We start from the raw sequence: 22,904 nt of genomic DNA, 5'->3' as shown, positions 1-22,904 counted from the left end.
TGGACCTGTGAAAAGCAAATCAACTTAGTTATCCTTTGGTATTAAGAAAGGAGTGCCTAGCCTGGGACCCCTCAGGGATCTAAGGATGAGATTTGGTGGTTTATGAATTCCTAAAATTGTCAACATGTGCATATTTGCATTTTTTTTTTAGTAAGCTTTTGTCTTCTACTAGATTCTCCAGAGGTTCTATGACCTATAAAAATGTAAGAACCACTGATGGCAGTTAAAGCAAGAACACTAGTTAGATACTACTACAATTTTAAAATGATATTTTGGTATAACTATGGCTTTCTGAATACATATTTTTCTTTTAGCTCTGGGGCTGGAGGTCAAGGCACTGCCATTTTCAGTAAACTTTAGATTGTGATCATTCATATAGCACTACTGAAATGCAAAGGTGGGATCCTGGTAGGATCTTGAAACAGTAAAAGGATGTTAGTAGAAAAAAAAGTGAAATTTGAATAAAGTCTGCAATTTAGTTAACAGAATTGTACCAAAGCTAATTTCTTAGCTTTGATATTGTACTGCAGTTGTATAAGATGTTAAAAGGCGAAGCTGAGTAAGGAAAGGGTATACAGGAACTATGGAAGTCTAAATTAATGCCTCCTCCAACTTTAGTTAAAAAAAAAAAAAAGAACAATAGAACCATGAAATTATCTTCACTTTTGGTTCCAGCTCTGCATGAAGTCTGACAGTTTTCTCATAACATTGTAGTTAGGTGATACAATAAACTACCCCCTTCTCTTAAAAAGATTTAAGCAAAATAAAATAATCTTGTCTTTGTCACTCTGCAAGTTACATGTCTATTAATATATAATATCCTGAAAATATGTTAAATTGCTTTGATCTTTCCTCCTTTTGTGGTTTTGCTGTTTTTTTTTTGTTTTGTTTTGTTTTAAGATTTTATTTATTTATCGTAGAGTGTGCAGGGGGAGGAGTGGATGGAGAGAGATAAGCAGACTCTGCACTGAGCACAGAGCCCAACTCTGGACTTGATCCTATGATCCTGAGATCATGACCTGACCCAAAATCAAGAGGCAGGTATTTAACTGACTGAATCACCCAGGTGCCCCATTTTTACTGAGTTTTGAATATGTTCTCATTTGATAGCAATTCCTGGACTCTGTTGTGCTTTATTCTTGGTCTTGGACACAGAATATACTTTTGTGTTACTTCTAGGTGTGCATCATTAACATAAAATACCTGGCTATTTCTTTTCCTATCTTCCATAATTATTAGAATCTCAGTTATTATTTTCTTGGCATTAAACTTGAATATATTGCCTTTTTCTTTTTCATCATTTCCACAGAATTCTTAATAGTAGTACTATGTTACTTACTATTGGACATCCAAATAAGTGTCTGTGCAAGAGGATATATAGGCTATCTGAAACTATGTTCTCTACCTTTTATTCAATTGAAAAAATACTTGAATGACTCTTATGGTTACAAGCTATTTTTCAGCAGACATAACACAAGTAAGATCCCTACTAGATTCTCACCTTCATACTTTCATTCCAACCTACAGGAAGGAGGAAAGAGGGAGTCTAGGACAAGTGGCCTTGCATTTTTAAATTTTTAAAAAAGATTTTAGTTATTTATTTGTGTGTGTGTGTGTGTGTGTGTGTGTGAGAGAGAGAGAGAGAGAGAGAGAGAGAGAGAGAGAACACACAGGGGCTGGAAAAGGGATAGACAGATTCCACATTGAGTGTGAAGCCCAATGTGGGGCTTCATTTCATGACTCTGAGATCATGACCCTGGGATCATGATCTGAGCCAAAATCAAGAGTCCAACACTTACTTGACTGAGCCACCCCAGCGCCCCAGTAGCTTTGCATTTTAAGTCACTTGGAGATTATATCCACCTCGGTTCTCTCATATCCATTAGCCCGGCCATAGTTATATGGCCTCATTTCTTTGTATATAGGAGGCAGAAAGATTAGTTTTCCTGCTGAGTAGCCTGTACTCCCTAAAACTTAGTGGTGGTGGTGGAGACTCTTGTATAAGGAAGATGGAGAGAATAGGGAGGTGTCTGCCATGATGGATTTTAAGTGCAGGAGTCATACATTCTAATGAACCTTGTCTCCATCTGTGAATGCTACTAAGAACAGGGCCTTTAGTTAAACAGATAGATCCAGCCCACTCATTCTCATACTCTTCATCATTAAAAATTCACTTTGATAGGTTTATGAGAAACAGAGCTCAGGGGAGGCAAAAGTGGAAATGTGGAGACCAGTTAGTTATGAGGCTACTTGTAGTAGTAGTTCAGATGGTATGTGATGGTGGCTACTGTATGTTGGCAGGGTACATGTGCAATTTTTAACCAGTAACCACTGTTAATTTCCACTTACATAAGGAAATTATTGTAAAGTTTAATAAAACATGGAGTATTTATTATAATTATGATTGCCCTAACATAATTATGGTTTTCTCCCCTAGGATGTTGATCACATTTTTATACATACAGTGATTTTGTAGTAAATATAATAACCTACTTTGGTATTATTTTGGCCACTGAGCTAATAGTTCTGATTGACTTTACAACAACATGACGTTAGCTGGGAGATGGCCTAGGAAGACTTTGAGAGATAATAGTAGCTTAGACTAGGGTTGTAGCAGGGCAGATGCAGAAAAGAAGAGCTCAGGATGTACATTTAGAGGTAGGGTCAACAGAACTGGCAGGGAGAATGTGAGAGGTGAGCCAGAAGCCAATGACTCGTAGGTTTTAGCCTTGAGTGACATAGTGAATGGCACTGTCATTTACTAAGCTGTAGAAGTCTGATGAAGAAATGGGTTTCCAGGAGCTGGTGAGAATCATGAATTTGGTTTGGGTTATGTAAGTTTGAGATCAGAAATACAAAAACCAAATGGATGTCTAATGGATGATTAAATCTAAATGCTTTAAGTTTAGGTGTTTGAGATCAGAAATACAAAAACCAAATGGATGTCTAATGGATGATTAAATCTAAATGCTTTAAGTTTAGGTGTCAGGTGAGGGAAATCTATAAATTGACTGGGAATTCACACTACAAAGATGCCCCTGGAAAGTCTGAAGGATGTGTTGAGGCTAATAAACTGAAGAGAAAAGTAGAAAGCTCCAGGGGATTTGCCCGGCAGAGATAAGAATGATGAAGGGTCTAAGAATGGGTGGGCTGAATTATCTGCTGAACTAAGGGACCTGCTCCCAGTAGCATTCACAGATGGAGAGATGCTTATCTCCACAAAGTACTTAGATTTTTATTGCAACTACTTAGGTAAGTGGACACTGCTAAAAGTGGACAAGAATGTCCTGGGCAACCTTCTTTTAAAAAGAGCTTCAGAGGCATCTGGGTGGCTCAGTTGCTTGGGCCTCTGCCTTTGGCTTGGGGTCATGATCCTAGGGTGCTGGGATAGAACCTAGCATTGGGCTCCTGCTCAGTGAGGGGCCTGCTTCTTCTCCTTCTGCTGCTCCCCCCAGCTCATGTGCTCTGTCTCACTCTGCTGTCTCTGTCTCTGTCTCTCTCTCTCAAATGAAATCTTTAGAAAAAAGGGGGGGAGGCGCTTCAAAGAATGTGCAGTTTGTAAGCCTCCAACTTCTGTCTTGTGTGTAGTCTCCATTCTTTTGGCTTTTAAGGTCCTTCTTCTTAACTCCCCAGAGTGCTCACTGAGACTGGGCAAACATTCAAAGTTAGCTAATATTTTCACCAGGTTGGGTTTAGCAGGACTTCGTAAACATCATAACAGTTGGAGTTTTTGCTTGTACATCCTTGAACTCGAGACTAGGTTCAAGAAATTTTTTTTTTTTTTACATTTTTTTATTTTTTTATTCATAGAGATGCAGAGAGAGAGAGAGAGAGGCAGAGACACAGGCAGAGGGAGAAGCAGGCTCCATGTAGAGAGCTTGATGTGGGACTCGATCCAGGGTCTCCAGATCACGCCCGGGGCTTCAGGCGGCGCTAAACCGCTGCGCCACCGGGGCTGCCCTCAAGAACTTTAAAAGAATACTCTGAACTGTTTGGAGCTGACCTCTCATCAGGTAATGCCAACACTCTTGTTAGTCAACACGCAGGAGTAAAATTGGGATGATGAAGTGTTAGTTTGCATTGCTTGCCACTTTGAACTTTTTATTTGGTCTCCTGTAGTCTGTTCTGTCTCTTCCCTTCTCACCCCTCTTCCATCCACATGTAACACTTTTTAACAGTTCATCACAAAGAGAAAGTAAGAACTGGATGGTCTCCCTCTCATTTTCTAACACTTTTGACTAAAAGTGGATCTGTGACTATAATCATTTCCAGAAAAGATATGCATTGGGTGCCAGTAAATGGACTCTGGCTTCCAAATATGTGCGTGTAGAGACATCAGGGCAGAGGAATGACTTTTATTCTGTTGGCAAGACAGTGCTATTTGCTTGTGCTCCTGGTCTTTATTTCAGAGCACCAGATCTTCTACCTGATAAAACATTTTAATAATGCCAGAGGCCAACTTGCCTTTTATTCTGGATTCTCTCTCTGACTTGGTTCTTAAGTTCCATTCATTTACTTAGAAATATACATAGAAAAACACATCCTTCCCTCCCTCCATCCATTTGTTGTTCAGTCATTCATCATTTATTGAGTGATGACTTATATCTGCTCTCCTGTACAGAGAATTGTAAGAGCTTTAAGAGATGGTTTTATAGTCATTGCTTCTGTATGTTTATGAATTTTTAGGGTTGTATGACTTCCATGCATTAACCATCTAAGTCAATATTTGCTTAGGTTTGTGATGGGATGAGTCAGCCTGAGGCTATAAAAATTTAGGAAATTAAGAATAAAAGAAAGACTATGGAGTTAGTCACTGGTAGCTTTTCATAAGACAAAGTCTTAAAGTGGCCCCTAAGGAAGCTTGGGATTTGGTTATCCAGTGTGTGGATCCCAATCCCTCACCACATTTCAGTTCTTATTTACTCTGAGAGGAAGAAAAATTCTATAAGGGTTATATGAGATAGTCTTGGTTCTGATCTTTATTACTGGGTTAAAAGCTATTCATTAATTTCTGCAGTGTGTTTGCTTATTATATTAAATTTTTCTCCCCATACTAAGCATCTTAATGATAAGCTCTATTTCCACCTGATCTCCAAATCCATCTTGGCAAGTGGCACAGTGCTATACATGTCATAGACACTAATTAGGGCATCTAGAAGAGAGGTATACCATAGTGTTGAAAAGCACAAAGTTTGTAGACAGGATACTGGGATTCAAATCTGAGTGTTAACTACTTTCTAGCAGTGTGACTGTCTCTGTTTCCTCATCTTAACTTGAGGATAATAGTACTCACTTCATAACATTGTTGTGAGAATGTACAAAACACTGAGAAGGGTCTACATATCATCATCATCACCAAATGTTTATGGGAAGCATAAGGACCATTTCGAAAAGAGGAGATAGCTGGGTAGTTTAGGTAGGTATAGCAGATGAAATATTTTTAAGTACTAAGCTGAGTTGTTCAGTAGAGAGAAGTAATCAGCAATCATGGGACCTGTGGGTGGCTCGGTCAGTTGAGCATCTGACTCTTGGTTTCAGTTTAGGTCATGATCTCACAGTTGTGAGAGTGAACCTGGTGTCAGGCTCTGTGCTCAGTGCAGTCTGCTGAGATTCTCTCTCTCTCTCTCTCTCTGTCTGTTTCCCTCTACCCCTACCCCTCCACCTACTCATATTCTCTCCTTCTTTCTCTGTCTCTCTCATAAATCAATCAATCAATCAATCAATCAATCAATCTTTACTTCTTTCTTTTTGAATCAGCAATCATTGTTGGGGGGTGGTTTTAGCATCAAGTCTAGAGGATAATCATTCAGAGTTAGAGATTCAGGGCCATGGCTTGGTTGTGATGGTGGAGGAGGCTATAGTTAAATATGTCAAAGAGGACAGATAACCAACCATGAAATCATTACATATTTGGTGTGCTGAGGGTTCTTATATCAAAAGGAACATTTGTGCCCACATTTATTTGGTAAGCATTAATTAGGGTATTCTGCTAAGTAAGACTAGCAATTAAATAACTTAGTCACTATATCTGCTCTTATGGTATTTATGGTTTTGTGGGTAGCTGGAGTTTGAACAACTTTAATAAAGTGTGATGGATGTAAAGATGGAGAAACACAGAGGTGATGGGAGACATCTGAAAGTCTGTTTTCTCTCCCTGACCACCCCATGTTGCTAATTGCATTTGGAAGCCTTCAGAATATGGTTCAAAGCTTACTTTGCACCAGAATTTGTTGTTTTATTAATTTTATTTTCTCTTGTCCTTAATACTATCACTTTACAAACATTCACTGATATTCTTAGCTTTCATTCTCATCTGAATCTGTATAGCTTTCACTAAAAAATATATAGGAACAGAGTTCTGGAATTCTGGTCTACTCCTACTTTCCTGTGTTCTTTTCTGAAAATCCTTCTGGAATTAGGAATTGATCTCTCAGAAACACGCTCATTCATATCTTCTCCCAGAGATCTTTTGAAGTTTAAGATAGCTCTCTGGAGTCAGCATTCACTTATCACTTTCACCCACTTTTAGTAGAGTCTTTCCTGTATCTTTGCATTTTGATTAATGCATTTTATCTTCCTTTTATCTGGGAGAGCTAAGTCCATGATGAAAGTTGGGAAGTCAGATATCCTGGCACCTTGAAGAAGTAGCCAGTTCTGGGTCTCATTTGTAGTGCATTTTTCTGTGATGAGCACACATCTTTTTTTTCAAAGCATGGCCAAGAAGATAGGATGCATTATTGGTTGAACTACTGAAAAATCTCGCTTATAGAAGCAAAAGAAATAAAAGTCCAACTCTTACTGCAAAACAAATGAATAATCTTAGTGAACATTGTTAGTAAAATTGAAGCTTTAAACAACAGTCTCTTTATCTTCTGAAACTTGATGTGGTGTGAGATAAGAGTCACAGAGCAACAAATCCAAATTATCAACTGTAAACCTTCACACTTCATGCTCAAAGTGGTTGGTTACGAGAAAACTGATTTTTACAAGATGGTGAGACAGGCAATTATCTATTATCTCTTATACTAAGACTGATCTTTGGACTGACTCGTTTTAGACCCTTTCTCCCTCTGGAGAATACCATCTGCACAAACTGCAAGGTCCAAGATAGCAATGATCTGCTGAACATATGCGGAACAGATGGCTAAAGAAATTATCTGCCCATTCAATCGCTACATTACTCATTTCCGCCACCTTGCTGCCCATGCAAATACAAGGCTGTATAAAGCTGGTCTTTAGGTCATTCCCCATGTTGATTCATGGAGGTCACTTGGCATGGCTAACTGTGGAGGGGTACAAAGGCCAGCATCCGCAGACAATGTTGCCTAAATTCCTGGCAGAGCACTTTTAGGGAGTAAGAAAAAAGTAAGATGATGTCATTCAGGTGATGTCCAAGTTTCATTTTCAATTTCCCTAAGGTGTTGTTTGGGAGCTCATTGGGAATGGACTGTAGTCAAAGCTCTGTAAATTCAGTTTATGTTCTGCGCCAGTCTGGTGTCGGAAAGTCTTGTCCTGGACTAGGACAAGATATCCAGGAGCAAAGAGAAGCTGAAGAATAAGAAAAAAAGCAAATGCTTGTGATGAAAGGACTCTTGGTGACCTCAACTGTTGCTCTCATTGTCATCTCCAGGTTGTAATCAATGGCCAAAATTTGTCCTTTGAATGATCTAATCCCTCAGTGAAGTAAATCACAAATGTTTATATTTAGATATTTCTTAATCTACATCTTATTCAGTAGATCCAGAAAAGAAAAGAAGAAAGCCCCCCAAAATCCAATACTATAGAAATGGACTTGTTAGCCATTCAGTTGACTGAAGTTTGGAATAAGTTGTACTCAGTTCATGCATCCTTGCACTAATTAGGCCTAGTATCAGGATGAAAACCAGGTGAGTTGAAAAGGTCATTTTAGCACAATATTTTCCTGTTGCAATTTAATTAAATTTTAAGTGGGTTCACAATGAATGGGTAAAACCATTGTACTGTTTCTGCCACTTGGTTTTAATTAGCGACTGGGAATAAAAAAGTCTTGGTTTAATTTAGCAATGAAAGGGTTATTTTGAAGCTTGAGAGGAAATAAAACAATTTGCTATATTAGGTTTTATTTTGTTTTGGGCTGCTTTTCTCTCATTTCTTTGAGTTTATTATGTACTAGTTTTGTGCCACGCAGTGTGCTGTTGAGATGACACCCTCGTCCTGTGGAACTCACTGAGTGTAAGATCACTTTATTGCTTATACTTAAGTAAGAAATCTTTGTGTAAAGAAAACTCTCTAGAAAAAAAAAATCCTGATTTTTTTCACTAATAATAAAACAAATGTGAGAGCATATTAGATTTAGCATTGTCTTCCATTGTGTCCATTTTTATAAATCATCATTTTTCTGACCAAAATATTTTCTGACACCTAATGGAAATATTGGTACATATTCTTTTAAGATACTGCTCAGTGTAAGAAATACCAAAAAACTCTTAAATCATCAAAATAAATCATTTTAATATAATTTGTGTCAAAAGTGACATATAGCGAAACTTGTGACTTGTAGTTAAGTGGCTAGGGGAGCCCACTGATAGCAGAGATTCTGAGTGCAGCTTTGTAGGGAACTCACAGGTATTTAAACAAAAAGTCTAAAAATGTTGGCCTATATGGCTCAACCATACTTGTTTCTCCCCTTTCTCTTTCACTCTATTTTTTATCTGGAAGATGCTAGTATGGAATAAATAACACAGTGAAGTGGCTTTGCTTTTTATGATTTCCTCAGGCTATGACTCTTTTACAGAGATTCATTCCACTGGAAGTCCCAGCTTTCCTGTTTTTATTATCCACCCTGCACATGGTGTTTTAGACTAAATTGGCCATTGCGGCGTTTGGAGAGCAGTCTGTTTAACACAGTGAATTGCACTGCTACTTTCATACCCATTTCTCACAAGCCCATGTTCTGGGGCTGATCAGATACATGGTCACTAACGCTGAAGAACACATCAGTGTCTCACTTTTCCCCTACTTTGAAGTGAGCTCCTTTAAAGAGGTTTATTTCAGCTATGTTTGTTGGGCCTATTTGAGTGGATATCAGGGAACAGATAATGTGGAAGGAGAGATGACTATTGAAATGTAATTTCCCTTTCACCAAAAGCAGCTCTGTCACTATTTGGACCACCAAGCCCCTGACCAGAGGTGCAGAAGGCTCAGTAACTAGCTCCCATTGCCTGTGATAGAAAAAGCAAACATCTTTTTATGCAATCATACCATGATAGCCAGATTAAGTCCCCAGCAAGCTCTCCTAAAGAGAATTTTGACATATTTGGCAAAAAAAATCTACTGCATATGTGCAGTAATTTAGCCAGTCAACAGCAGGAGAAATGGTAATATGTACACAGAGGTTCATAGCAGCTGGTCATAAGGTAGTCACAGCAGATAACCCCAGTGTGGAGTAACAATGGAAAGGAGGAGAGAGGTGAGATTTGGAAATCATTGGGATGAGACCGGGGTGGGAGGTGAGGAGTGAATGGGATGACTTGTCTCCGCGTTCACTCTGGGCAGCAGCAGCCACATGCTCCCTTGCCAGCGGTGCAGACTGGGTTAATTGTCCAGAGCTGCAGCTGGTGGCTGCTCATCTGTCTTCCCAACAGATAAGAACTGTCCTGGGCTCAAAACTTCTTGAAACGATTACTGTTGCTGTTTTTCTTTTGTATTCATGACTTTGACAATATAGTAACTTGTCAAGTCCATAGATGGTGGAGAATTTGGAAAACAAAACTGAAAGCAGTTCATGCACTGTCAATGCAGATCTTCCAGTCTCCACACATTTCACGAACTCCAAGGGCAGTATGTGCATGGTATTCTGACTGTAAACTTAGGCAGTGAGGTTTTAATGTGGGAGGCATTGTTGTCCTCATTTTATGAGCAACAGAAGAGGGTTGTTTCTATAGTAGACAGGGTTCTTAAATCTGGGTGATATTTGTAATTCTACAAAGATGTTTTGCAGTTTTCAACACCTCCTTGTTTTCCCTGACTGCTTCCTTTTCTCTGGTATTATAACTTGGTCATGGTAAGGTTCCAGAGAACCACATACAGGAATGAGTAAAGAGAACATATGAAAATAAGAGAGAGGGAGGGAGGAAGAGGCCGGCAAACCAGGAAATAGAATCTGAGCATAGGGAGCAAACTGAAGGTTGCTGTAAGGGAGATAGATGGGGGATGGGCTAAATGGGTTATGGGGATGAAGGAGAACGCTTGTTGGGATGAACACTGAGTAGCGTATGGAAGTGATGAATCACTAAATTCTACACCTGAAACTAATATTACCCTGCATGCTAACCAACTGGAATTTAAATAAAAACTTGAAAAAAGGAATGAGTAAAGAGAAGCCAAACTGTTGTAGTATTCTGAAGAAGGATGTGATCCATCTGAATACATTTTGTTTGGGTTGGCTTTCCAAGTCCTCTTTTGACCCACAGCCAAAAAGTAAGTTTCAGCTGAATTTACAATTGTGCCCTTCTGCATTTAAATGGTTTTATTGCTGTGTGGGTGTGTGTGAGTGCACATGCAAGGGAAGGGACTAGGGTTGGTCTGTGAACATCACCTGGATTATGAATATGTACATGGTTCACATTTTTTTCATATGCACATATTGTGAAACTGAGCATCAGTTCTTCTCCTTAGGACCATCTGCACTCAGGGACATACGTGGCCATGATTGGTGAATAGAAGGTGAGGAGATAAATCCTAACTTCCGTTGCATAGATTTTTTTTTCTCCCAAGACCACAGGACTGGGGGCAAATCACAAGAAATTCCATACTTTTGTGAGATATGACTATTTAGCTGGTGACCTAGAAGAAGAAAATAGACTCGAACTCTGAGGTGTAACAAGATAGGGATGAAGTGGACAGAATCCTGGAGAATTAGTAGAGATACAGAAGCAGAAGAAAATGTATCCACAGGTTTTCTAGGATTTGCTGCTTAAGCCATAGGCTGAAAAACCATGATTCCAAGTTTCCATTCTTAGTTTTAGGTATCCCTAGTCAACTGCTATAATGGCCTTGAAGCATTAGTTATGTATACTTCATTTACTAAAAATTTATTTGTTGAGAAATATTTTGGGGGCATATTAGTTTATTCTTGCTACCCTCATTATAGAAATTGTATTTTTGATTTTTAAAGGGTATGTGGAGGGTAGACTGGTGGAAAAGTAGAAAAATTAGTAAATATGGACAAGTTAGAATTGCATCATTATAATAATGCTTTTTAAATTTTTTGGTGTCCTCTGTATCAAACTGTAAAATATGTTAAAAAATGTTTTTTCCAATGTCTATATTTGTCCATATATATTGCCTTATTTTAAAACAACTTGGGATGATAACATCTAATTGGTATACACAGTGTGTCGATACTGGTAGTAAAACCATTTAAATAATTACAAATAGCTCACTGCTCCATCTCCCTGTGCAGCTCCTTGCTGACCCAACCCATGCAGCCCCTCACAGGGACTCTCGCCACTCCTCCATTCAGCCATGAAATAACACATAGCAAAGTAATGCCCTCTGGAGATCTTGTTACTTTAGGGTACTTGAATTTGCTTGATGCCTGCCATATTAGTTGCTAAATATTTTTTTTAATAAATTTATTTTTTATTGGTGTTCAATTTGCCAACATAAAGAATAACACCCAGTGCTCATCCTGTCAAGTGCCCCCCTCAGTGCCCGTCACCCATTCACCCCCACCCCCGCCCTCCTCCCCTTCCACCACCCCTGGTTCGTTTCCCAGAGTTAGGAGTCTTTATGTTCTGTCTCCCTTTCTGATATTTCCTACTCATTTCTTCTCCCTTCCCTTCTATTCCCTTTCACTAACTAAATATTTTAAATATCACATTTGATCAAGTAAGAGAGCATTCTCCACCACCCCTCCACTCTGCATTAGACAAGCATAAGTAGGGACCCTTGGGTGACTCAGTGGTTTGGTGTCTACCTTTGGTTCAGGTTGAGATCCCAAGGTCCTGGGATCAAGTCCTACATCGGGCTCCCCACAGGGAGCCTGCTTCTCCTTCTGCTTATATCTCTGCCTCTCTCTCTCTCTGTCTCTCATGATAAATAAATAAAATATTAAAAAGAAAAGACAAGCAAAAGTATTAAAAAACCAGGGTCTTGTGCTTGCAGAGCTTTTCTTGGAAGGGATTTACTATATATTTTTTGTAATCAATAACTCTTATTATTCTAATTTTTAAAGTATCCTTTTAATATTAATGTTTTACCTTATTTCTTTCCAAAGCAACTCAAAATATTTGAATAGCAGGTATTTATACATTCTCCATACAAGGTAGACATAGCAATGTGTTATCCACATTATCAGGAACTTTTAGGCTCATTTTGGTGAAGTGCTTGTAAATTTAGAGATTAATCAGGGCATTTGCCTTTATTTTCTATTTGCACTCAATATATACATGAAGTTGTTCTCAGTTAAGCTGAGTACATAATGCTTCTATCCCACAAATGTTTCAAGTAATATGTTTTCTGCCATTGATATTTTCTACTTTTCTCCATGGTGATTACATGAAAACATTTCATGTACAGCCTTACTAAAGTAATTTTCAGGATCAGTTACTCCATATTAATGTTGATTAAGCCAGGCAAAATATGGCTTGTGATAAAAGCAACATCATAGCTTGATCTAATAATGTTGTTCTTTGGCATGTTAATGTCCATGTATATCTGTGCTCACAAATCCCATATTTAGTTTACTAACCAGAAGGGATTAATGGATTTTGAGACTGTTAACAGTGATTAAGATTAAGATCAGACAGGTTTGAGTTCAAATCCCAGCTTCCCATAGCACTCACCAGGCTACTTAAATTTTCTTAGCCACCATTTCTTCATTTGTGCAATGGTAATTATAAGAGTAACTATTTCGCAGGGTTGTTAGAATGATTGATAAAAGGGATACATGAAAAAAGATTAATTAGCACACTGCCTGATATAATACATGTTAATTATTATTATATTTTATTTCCCTTCAGATTATGTGATAAGTGTTTTCAAATGATATTTTCTTTACATTATTTTCCTCTAGAAAGTCTAAGAGACATTCAATTTGATTCAACAGCATTTCTGAAATGCCTTTCACCCAAACTATTGGAATATTTTCTTTAAGAAAATTTTTCACAAGAGAACAATGCAGAAAAAAAAAATCCTCCAGGCATGTAGCACTTTTAATAAAATAGAAAATTTTGTTTCATCCCTGTATCTGACCCCAATCCATTGGTGCAGAGTCTGTGCTTTTTTAGCCTTAAAACTAATTTAGCCTCAAAACACATTGAATTTACTGCTTTCTGTGACTCATGCTAAGGAAGACAAGAGAGTATTTGCAAGTCAGTATGGATTGTAAACCTGAAATGATCTGGACCAATCTCAAGTCAGTTCTTCAGGCTCTTTATGGTTAAAGCCTAGAGGCAGAAAGAGATAGAGCTCTGGGGCAAACAGAAAGTCAAGTGTATAGAGCCAAATACTATTAGGGTTCAGGCAGTCTTCCAGAGAACAAATTAAAGTTAGCAATTTAGTGATTCATGACTGCAAGAGAATTTTGAATGTAGTTGTGAGTTTTCCAAGGCTCTCTACTTTTTTCTTTTTTTTTTTTAACACTTTTTCCACCAAAGGATTAATTTCTCATTCCACATCACAAACAGTTTTATATTTGACCTCCTATACCATCTGTTTATAGTACTTCAGTCATAAAGCACACCATATCTTATATTAAGGGCCTTTTGGTTTTATTAGGCTGTAACTTTTTGGGGGGACAAATATTATTCCTGATCCATTTTTGTATCTATTACAGAACTGGAATCATGCCTTCCGATATTGAAGCTGTTGATAAATATGTTACACTGACAAGAGTGGGAAATAATATCAATGAGTTCCTTGAATTCAGCAAATACCTTGAGTTCAGCTCATAACACAGTGTCTGTCAGAGAACACATTTGTTCTCATAGTAGCTTCCGTAATAGACTTTGCTACATGAAAGTACAGGTGAATCCAGAAATTCAGGCATAAGAATTCAGGCATTCTCCATATGGGAATGAGAGTTTGTGCTGTAAATACATATTGAATTAGAATACACAATCTTCTGTAACTCTAAGATGACTTATATTATTGAAAAAGATCCTGTGAATCTTATTCCTCTACAATATTTAAGCCCCAGAGTACTTTTAAAAATTCATGATGACTTAAACCCAAATTATTTTAAATTATAATAATTTGAAAATAGAAGACATTTCCAAGACATATTTTAAAAATTGTGCAAATAGTTCCCAAATCCTGAGAAAGAAGTTATAAAATTATTGGTGGAGCAGGGACTGGAAAATATTTGTGTGCTTATATTTTGGCATTAGCATCAATCATGGGGAAAAAAAACCAGTATCTTAGATAAAGTGAGAAAAGGAACTGACAGTTGCTGTGTCATTCTCATTATTAGGAGTCCTCTCATCTAATTGCCTTGCCTTTCACTTTCCTTTGTCATCCCTAATAGCTGCAATTTCCCAAAGGGTTCTCTGTTACAGTCTTTGGTATGATGCATAGGCTGAAGCCATGTACAGCTCACACTGAGCTTTTCAGCTCTGTTTACCCTGGAGGAATCTCTCAGAACTCTTTTGCCTTGGCTCTGTCACGTAACAATAGTCTTTTGGAAGGAAAACGTTGACTGGAACCCTGTTATCACCTAATTTCCTTTCATTTGATGAAATCCTAGATCCCTCTTTCAAGAAGCACTCAACAGACTGATGTTGAAACAGTAAAATGTATCTGTAAGTAAAATGTATATGAAATCACACTTGCTCTGTGGCATCCTGGAAAGTGTTGGTAGTGTTGGTCACTGTGTGTCTGAAAATAGCTCATCAGAAAGGACTGCTTGATGAAAAAAATAAAAGCCCTTTGCAGTACAGTATAAACAGATTTCTTTAGTCTTCTATCAGTGAGACAAGGCTTTGGGAATGAAAAGAGGTGGGTTTGAGTCAGGTGGGTTTGGAGAACGCCAGGGATCCAATCATCATTTTATGCTTTGAAGAAATAATTTCAGGATTTCTTAAACTTGTTTATGCCATATCCCATATTCCCGGGCTCTCTTGAGTTCACTTGCAGGTGTGATGGATGATTTCCAGTATGCTAACTACTTCTCACCTCCTACTCTCTGCAGCTCATCTGAGAGTTTTCACTGGAGCCCTGGGAGTCTTCTCTGCTGTTTAGAAGGGCAGAGGAATTAAGGCCCCCAAGGACAACCCTCAATCAATGGGCATGGGAGGTGGTAGAAAGATGTTCTTTCTTCAAGTTCTATGGTGGGAATGCTCAGGAGCATGTCTTACATAGTTTCTCAGACAGTCCCCAACAAGACTGAGCCTGGGTTACCCATAGAGCTAACCCACTCACTAACACAACCTATAATGGATTTTCCCTTTCCTGTTTCACTTTCCCAGTTCTCTCACTCCTGCTTCTGGATCAGTTCTCAAAGAAACTACCTGCACCCCAGTCTTTGTCTTGGAATCTGCTTTGAAAAGAAACCAAACTAAGATGTGGTCCTAACTATGTATTTAACTGGTGCTGAGCCTCTGTGGAGGTTATTTTATTTTTCTGGGTCTAATGTTTTTGACCTATCCAATGAGACAGTGGACTGAATTGAGAATTTTCCTACTTTTTTAGCTGCAGAACTCTTTTAAAAAATGAAATTACAAAAAGAATCTTACAGTTAAAAAAAAGAACCTTGAAAATATAAAAATAGAAGTAAGGAACATGTTTTTTAGGTAGTTTAGAGATTTTTGTCTGCATGTCAGACATTTAATTATTTATATATCACTGAGGCATAATCTTGGGTTCTTATGTTTTTTTGCAGCACAATTTTGGAATAAGTGGGCTAGATGATCTTTAAGGCTCATGGAAAACTTAAAATTCTGGGATTCTAACTGTGGATAAAAGTTCTTGAGGAGCTCTCTACCTTGATCTTATCCTCCGGATTATTTCCCAAACTCTAAATCCACAGAGATCCAGTTTAGGATCTTTATTCCTGGTACCAATTATCTCCCCATTGCCTAGTGATTATATATGAATACACATACATATGTGTGTTCACATATTCCTAAAAAACAAACCAGAAATATAATTGTGAATGCCGAGGTTTCCCAGGAATTTCAGTACAAAAACTACAAATTTTGATTATATGCTGACTGAATAGGGAAGCAAAAAGGTAATCCTCATAAAATTTTTTTTTAGTTCATCATAGGACTTTCAAGCTTTTCCCCTGCTATTTAATTTATAAGAGTACATTCAGTAATAGTTTTTAAGCTTTAACACAGATATAACATATATATGAAACTTATAAACATTTCAGTGGGCTTATGTTTCATATATATATATCCCTAATCTTAACTCCTGGGCACTTATATAATTCTTAAAAGTTGTTTTCATTTCTGCACAAAGGTATTTTGACCAGAGTTTTAAAATAAGATGATTTTTTTCCTAGAAGTATTCACATGCCTCTTTATTTCCTCCTTTCCCACACTTTCTGCCTAAACTGGGATCTGGGCTTTCATCAGCCTGTCCTCCCCGATTATTTTCCTTAGAATACTTGAGTACATCCCATTGTCCTTTCAGGTAAACCACTAAAACTGCAACCACTTGTTTTTCCTGGGCCTGCTTCCAGCACATCTTTCACTTAGCCAATCTTTCTATGGACCCTTTCTCATCTCTTAAACCCTGTGCTTGTGCTTAGAAACACCCAACTTGTAGAAATACCCAAGGAAAAAAGTCTTTTCTTGCATTTTTATTTTCTGGAGGAATAGCTATTCTCTCATTTCCATTTTTCATCAAATTTTTGCCTTTGTAATCATATAGTCTCCCTCCTAACTCCCTCCCTTCCTCCTTCTTTCCTTCATTCCTCTCATTTTTTGAAGACGAATTGGATAGAGGATCCAATTTGAAGGAATAAATTTGGAAAAGAGACAGAATAACATCTGCCCAATTTTCTGGCAATACACATATCCATTAACATGCATACAAGCTCTGTTAAGAAGGATTATTTCCCCCAAATATGATTACTAGTAATGTTAGTTTGGCATCTCTTGTGAAGCTGAAGGTCAGTAAGAAAGAGAATAGCTTATATACTCATCTGAACCCAGCCAGGGCATCCCATGTCTTCAGGAGACTTGATAGTTATAAGTTCCTTTTACAAGTTCTTTATTTACTCAACGATTTTCTATAGTGTTCAAAGCTTTGAAATACAGGATGGTGATATGTCAGACTTAACATTTTAGAGACCACATCTTTCCCTCTCCTCAGCAGAGCTTTTCTTGAGCCCTTCAGCTGTGTGTGCTGCCCTTTAGTTTTGTTTCTTGATCTTCATCTTTTCTTTCATCAGAAGTGTACACTAACTACCGTATGACTTCATCTAGATGCGTTCCTTATCGAAACCACCCAGGCTGTGGAATGTGGGTCTCTTGTCTCCCACACCTGACCTGTAAGTTCCTACAAGGCTGGAGATCCTCTCCCAGAACTAAGAAATATGTTGGGTGCATAATAGTCCTTAATATATGCTGGGAGAATAAATCATCAAATTTCTGGAACATATGTTTTAAGGGTTGCTTTTGGATAAGGCTTTAGTAAGAACTTTTCTGAATGGCTCAAGATTTCGTGATTTGGCTTTTTTTCAGAAGCTCTGATCAGCTTTTTTTGTTATTTCTAGTTCCATGTATGAATTATGTATCTGAAATTTCTCTCCTACTGTGCTTGGCTTTGATGGCATCCCAAGCTTTGACTTTGCCATCTTTCTTTTTCAGATTATAATATTTTATCTCATTCTTGGTCTGGCTTCTCCACATCGGACACTGATGTGAAAAACAAAATTCCTTTCATTTACATTTCTTCTGTCATGTGCATCCCCATGTTTAGCTGTGCTCATATCAAGTGTCACCACACCCTGTCGAGATGACCAAAGGCTCTGTGATAGATGCCAGGGTGGTGGTATACTTACCGCAGACTCTTTTGGGGGCATTCCAATGAGGGAAACAACTATTTTCTTTCCTGTTTTAGTTCCAAGATCCTTCAACAAATTAAGCCAGTATGTCTCTACATTGTGTTTTATATTATTTCTGGGCAGGGATCACGACCGATGTGTTATTCCCTTTTGTACCAGCACTCCTAACAGTTGGCCAACATGTAGCCATAGGTACAGCAGTTGACAAGGTTCATATGTGTTTCTTCATTTTGCTTCCTTTATATTTTTCCCTTTTGTGGAACTTTTCTTAAAATATTTTTTTCTAAGTTGCCCTTTCTTTCTTTCTTTCTTTCTTTCTTTCTTTCTTTCTTTCTTTCTTTCTTTCTTTCTTCTTTCTTTCTTTCCTCCCTCCCTCCCTCTTCTTTCTTTTTCTTTCTTTCTTTCTTTCTTTCTTTCTTTCTTTCTTTCTTTCTTTCTTTCTTTCTTTCTTTCTTTCTTTCCTTCCTTCCTTCCTTCCTTCCTTCCTTCCTTCCTTCCTTCCTTCCTTCCTTCCTTGTATGACACCTACCAAAAGATTTTGCCAAGTCAGGATCTCAGGCTGGTTGGCAGTCCCCAAGGCCTCCTGAGAGTCACATATTGCCATCAACCCTTTGGGGCACTGGGAATAGAGAGATAGGCCTGGAAGTTTTTACATTTGTCCTCCTCCTATTTCGCTCATCAGCTCAGTTTGCCTGTGTAGATGATGACAAGGTTGAACAGAACTTTTCCCTTCTTATTAGCTCTATTTTTAGATGGGGACAGGCAACAACAATAAAAACAACTATTTGCAGACTCTGTACCAGGCAAAGTTCTATGTACTTAACATCCATTGTTTACTTAATCCCCACAGCAACCATATGTGTTCAGTATTATTCACCCAACCTCTCCAGAGGTTTTGGGTGCTCTTCTTACCAGCTGGCTGACCTGGGATTTCCTGTGCATTTCTGCCATCTGTTAGTATAACATGTAGTGTCATGTATATGTCATATATATGATATGTTGTTATATAATTTTCTAAGCATGAATGCTAGGATAATTTTTACTCACTTTTAAAACACGATGTACATTACATGCCCTACTGATTGACAAAAATAAGAGGGACATTGTAACTAGTCATATAATTTCATTTTCCTATCCAGTGGTTTTGATGCTGCCTGTGAATCTAAAATGACAAAGGAAAGAAGGGGGAAAATAGCATGTGGAACTGTTTCTTTCCATCCTGAGGATGCCATACTCCTCTTTCTTTTCACTCCTCTCATCCTAGCCCCAACTCCCAAATTCACATGCCTGTCATCTCCCTTCCACATATACCATGCTTGGGGGGTGGGGGTGGAACAGGCTTTTCTCAACATGTGTTTTAAACACACAACTTACTTCTCTTGGCTAGTTGATGAAGAATCTGAGGAATAAAATGGTGAAGCGACTTGCCAATTCATTGAAATATGCCAGAGAAATACATGAGCTGTGGGGCTTATCCTCCTTGAGGTCTCGTTCAACTATTACTCCCTGTCTGGAATCTTCCGTGAGGCCCCCTCCACTTTCTCAGAAAGCAGAGCTATTCCCCCTGCCTGTTATCTCATGTCACTTTATATATCCCTTAGCACAGCATTTATCTCAGGACATTGTGACTTGAGGTTTATTTCTCTTCCCTATTAGATTGTGAGATCCTTTATGGCAAACACTCATGCCATTTATCCATACATCCCTTGGGCCTAGGACAGCACTTGGCATGCTGTAAGTGCTGGACAAGGGTTTGTTCTGGGAATGACTGCAACCATGCCCTGTAGTTAGCTGCTATTTTAATTTTTGTTCCCTGAGTATTGCTTCTTATGGATCTTGTTGTTTAGTGGATACTGATATAGGAAGGTAGTCCTATTAAGGCACCATGGATCCTGGCTACAGAAGTTTTATCACCAAGGTTAGAACCTCAACTTAAAAACAGACCCAATCGGGATCCCTGGGTGGTGCAGCGGTTTAGCGCCTGCCTTTGGCCCAGGGCGCGATCCGGTCCCGGTGCATGGAGCCTGCTTCTCCCTCTGCCTGTGTCTCTGCCCCCCTCTCTCTCTCTCTGTGTGACTATCATAAATAAAAATAAAAAAAAAAAACAAAAAAACAAAAAAACATACCCAATCCACTCACATTATGGAATCTCCTTTGTAAAAACTCTGAAATGAAAATCTTAATAAAAAGAGGGGGCCACCTGAGTGGCTCAGCGGTTGAGGGTCTGCCTTAGGCTCAGGTCATGATCCCCAGGTCCTGGGATTGAGTCCTGCATTGTGTTCCCCATTGAGAACCTGCTTCTCTCTCTGTGTCTCTCACAAAGAAATAAATAAAATTATATATATATATATATTTTTTAAAAAAAACTTCAGATGGTTTTAAACATGAAGGTCAAATTTCAAAATAAAAGCTCAATTTTCTGGTCAGTATTTTCTCAAGGCAGTGAGAATTTTGTGTATTCACACATAAACACACACACATACACACTCACATAGGCATCTGCTGCTTGAGGTCATCTTATGGGGTTATATCAACTTTCAAGGTACATATGAAACATTACCAAATTGTTTACATCGGTGGATTTCTGACCTGATTTCAGCTTAACCTGTGGTATGTTTCCCCATGTAGGCATAGAAAGAGACACACCTCTAACACAGATTTTTGACTCACAAGCAGAAGTAAGTTATTAGGGGAGCCCGGAGAGAAGAAAAAGAGAAATAGTTATGCTTCTAATAGAAGAAAGAAAGCAAACATTGATTTAATCAATTGACTTACTTTTAAGTAAGAGAACAGATGTTTTCTGTTAGGTCCCTGGTGAAAATTCAGTAGGCGCCAGTGATACTTTAGGACCAGTGGCTTCTGATAAAACTTGAAATGAAGGTCTGGGCTATTCTTGCTAAATGGGCTTTTGCACAGCAGGCTTGTCACTGAGGTGCGATTTTTCTCTTGAGCAGGAGTTCATTGCTCTCTCCTCTTTAATGCTTTCATGCGTTGTCTTTCACTGCCCACTCACTTTTGTTCTTTATCGCTTAGAGTAGGAAAATAAATTACATTTTTATACTGTCACACTGTTCGAAAATAATAATAGTGAATAATTTTGTTCTCAGTCTAGAAAAGCTATTTGAATCCTGCATTTTCTGGCCCCTAGAAACACCTGTGGTGTGTTCCGATTTTACCAGGGTCACAGCCTCCTCTTTGAGCCATCGAATTTGAAGAGTGGTTGAGGTACAAGTTTCCCTGATTCTGTCTTCATAACCTGTCCCTTAGCCTCACTGTGGAAACACTAACCAGAACCACCCCTCACCAAAACTTCAAAGGGGTCCTCCAAAAGTTTCTAAGATTCTACTTTCCCCAAAATGCCAGCTTCTCTTTTACTGCTTCTCGAAGATTGCTTGTAGTAAGTAGTATGAGCCTTTTCCTTTTCGTAAATACTCCTGTTCTGTTAATGTTCTTAGAAGTTCTTTGCCAAATACAATTTGTGATTATGTTTTCAAGCAGTATGGCATCTTCTTTGTCATTCTTTTTGCCCAGACTGGCCTCATTGCACCCACCATTTGACAAACAGCTCTGCTGGACTGTAAACTCCTTAGGATCAGGGAATACCCTATAGCACTTTAGATCTCCTGCAGAGCATGGTTTCCAGAACACAGTAAGAGTGCAGTAAATGCTTGTTGGATAAAGCTGATAGCTCCTTTATAATCACTTACTGGAACCCATGTTTAGCTAGGTTATCTCAGACCATCATAAACTCCTCACTGAGGAAATCAAGATGGCAGGAAAACCAGAGAAATGTGTTCCTTGTTCGTAGTTTTCATAAGGAATTCTATCGTCTCACCTATGCACTTTGTATTATTTGATGATCTTTGTCTCTATATCCATTTGCTCACAACTGTTGATTGATACACAAAAATGATAATATCTAGAACTACACAGTGATTATTTTTGTAGAATAAACTAGTCTTGAAAACTGATATCTTGGCACTTGTAGGCTAAAAAATATTTTATGATCTAGTAGTTTCCATTCTGTGGGAGATGGGATGAGTGACCAGTCTCTGATACCTGCCTGGTAGAGACTAGGACCTACTTGGAACAGCGTCTCATTGTTTCACTAAATTAAGTGGAGGGGAAGATAAAATGTGTGGTATTAAGACACATGGAAACTCTTCGATGATTCCTTTCTCAATGCAGCTGCCTCGGGTCTGTTCTGATTTTCACCCCTCAGTGTCATCCTTTATCCTGTCCCTCAGACAAAAACATCTGTGGTAGGAGCCAGGGAGTGTTTCTGAGGCAGGAGCCTGAGGATTGCTTATTTGAGTGGGGCTGACTTCTTACCCTCCCTAAGGGGCAGAGGTGTTGATAGTTTCCATCAGTAATGACCTCATAGGAAAGTCCTGTGCATCTCAAAAGCCACCACCACAGCTGGCTCTGATTCAGGGAGAAGCTGGAGGCTAAGTCTAGGTGATCATTGAGAAAGAACTACATTGTCTCCTTTCTGGGTGATCTGTTGGCCCCATTCTGGAAGCAGATTGGGGCAAAACATGGAAGACTCTTTTTACATCATCTCTGCCCTCTGGAAACGAGAGTACCTGATTTCCCAGCCTCAAAATGTTTAATGTGCATAATTTAGAAATATTAAAAGAACTTTCCTCTTTCTTAAAAACCCACATTTAATTACTCTTACCTTAACATTTATTCAATTGAGACATGGTGAGCACCACCATGAGGTGAGCGCTCGTGAGGCAACAGGAATGCAATGGGAGGCAATGACAGAGTAGCTCTGCTCTTTAGAAGCTTTTAGTCTGTGAAAGACAGGTCTCAATCAAATCATCACACAGTTGTACAAACAGAGATCAGTGCTCTGAAGGGACAGTATACAACAGCACAAATTTCTTTCTTTTTTTAATTT

The 22,904-nt window shown here is 38.5% G+C and overlaps 1 long non-coding RNA gene across 3 annotated transcripts in view; it reads right to left on the bottom strand.

Annotated features, from left to right (window-relative positions):
- Positions 1 to 22,904, bottom strand: part of LOC140623984 (uncharacterized) — a 47,155-nt gene that overhangs the window by 8,628 nt on the left and 15,623 nt on the right. For all 3 annotated transcript variants that reach the window (XR_012023552.1, XR_012023553.1, XR_012023554.1), the window contains exon 3: positions 20,774 to 21,026. This is a non-coding gene — a long non-coding RNA (uncharacterized lncRNA). The remainder of the gene's footprint in view (positions 1 to 20,773; positions 21,027 to 22,904) is intronic.

The sequence above is a fragment of the Canis lupus genome, chromosome 33 (genome assembly GCF_048164855.1).
Source record: "Canis lupus baileyi chromosome 33, mCanLup2.hap1, whole genome shotgun sequence".
Lineage (NCBI taxonomy): Eukaryota > Metazoa > Chordata > Mammalia > Carnivora > Canidae > Canis > Canis lupus.
The sequence above is the reverse complement of the archived record's forward strand: the minus strand, read 5'-3'. Positions and strand labels throughout refer to the sequence as shown.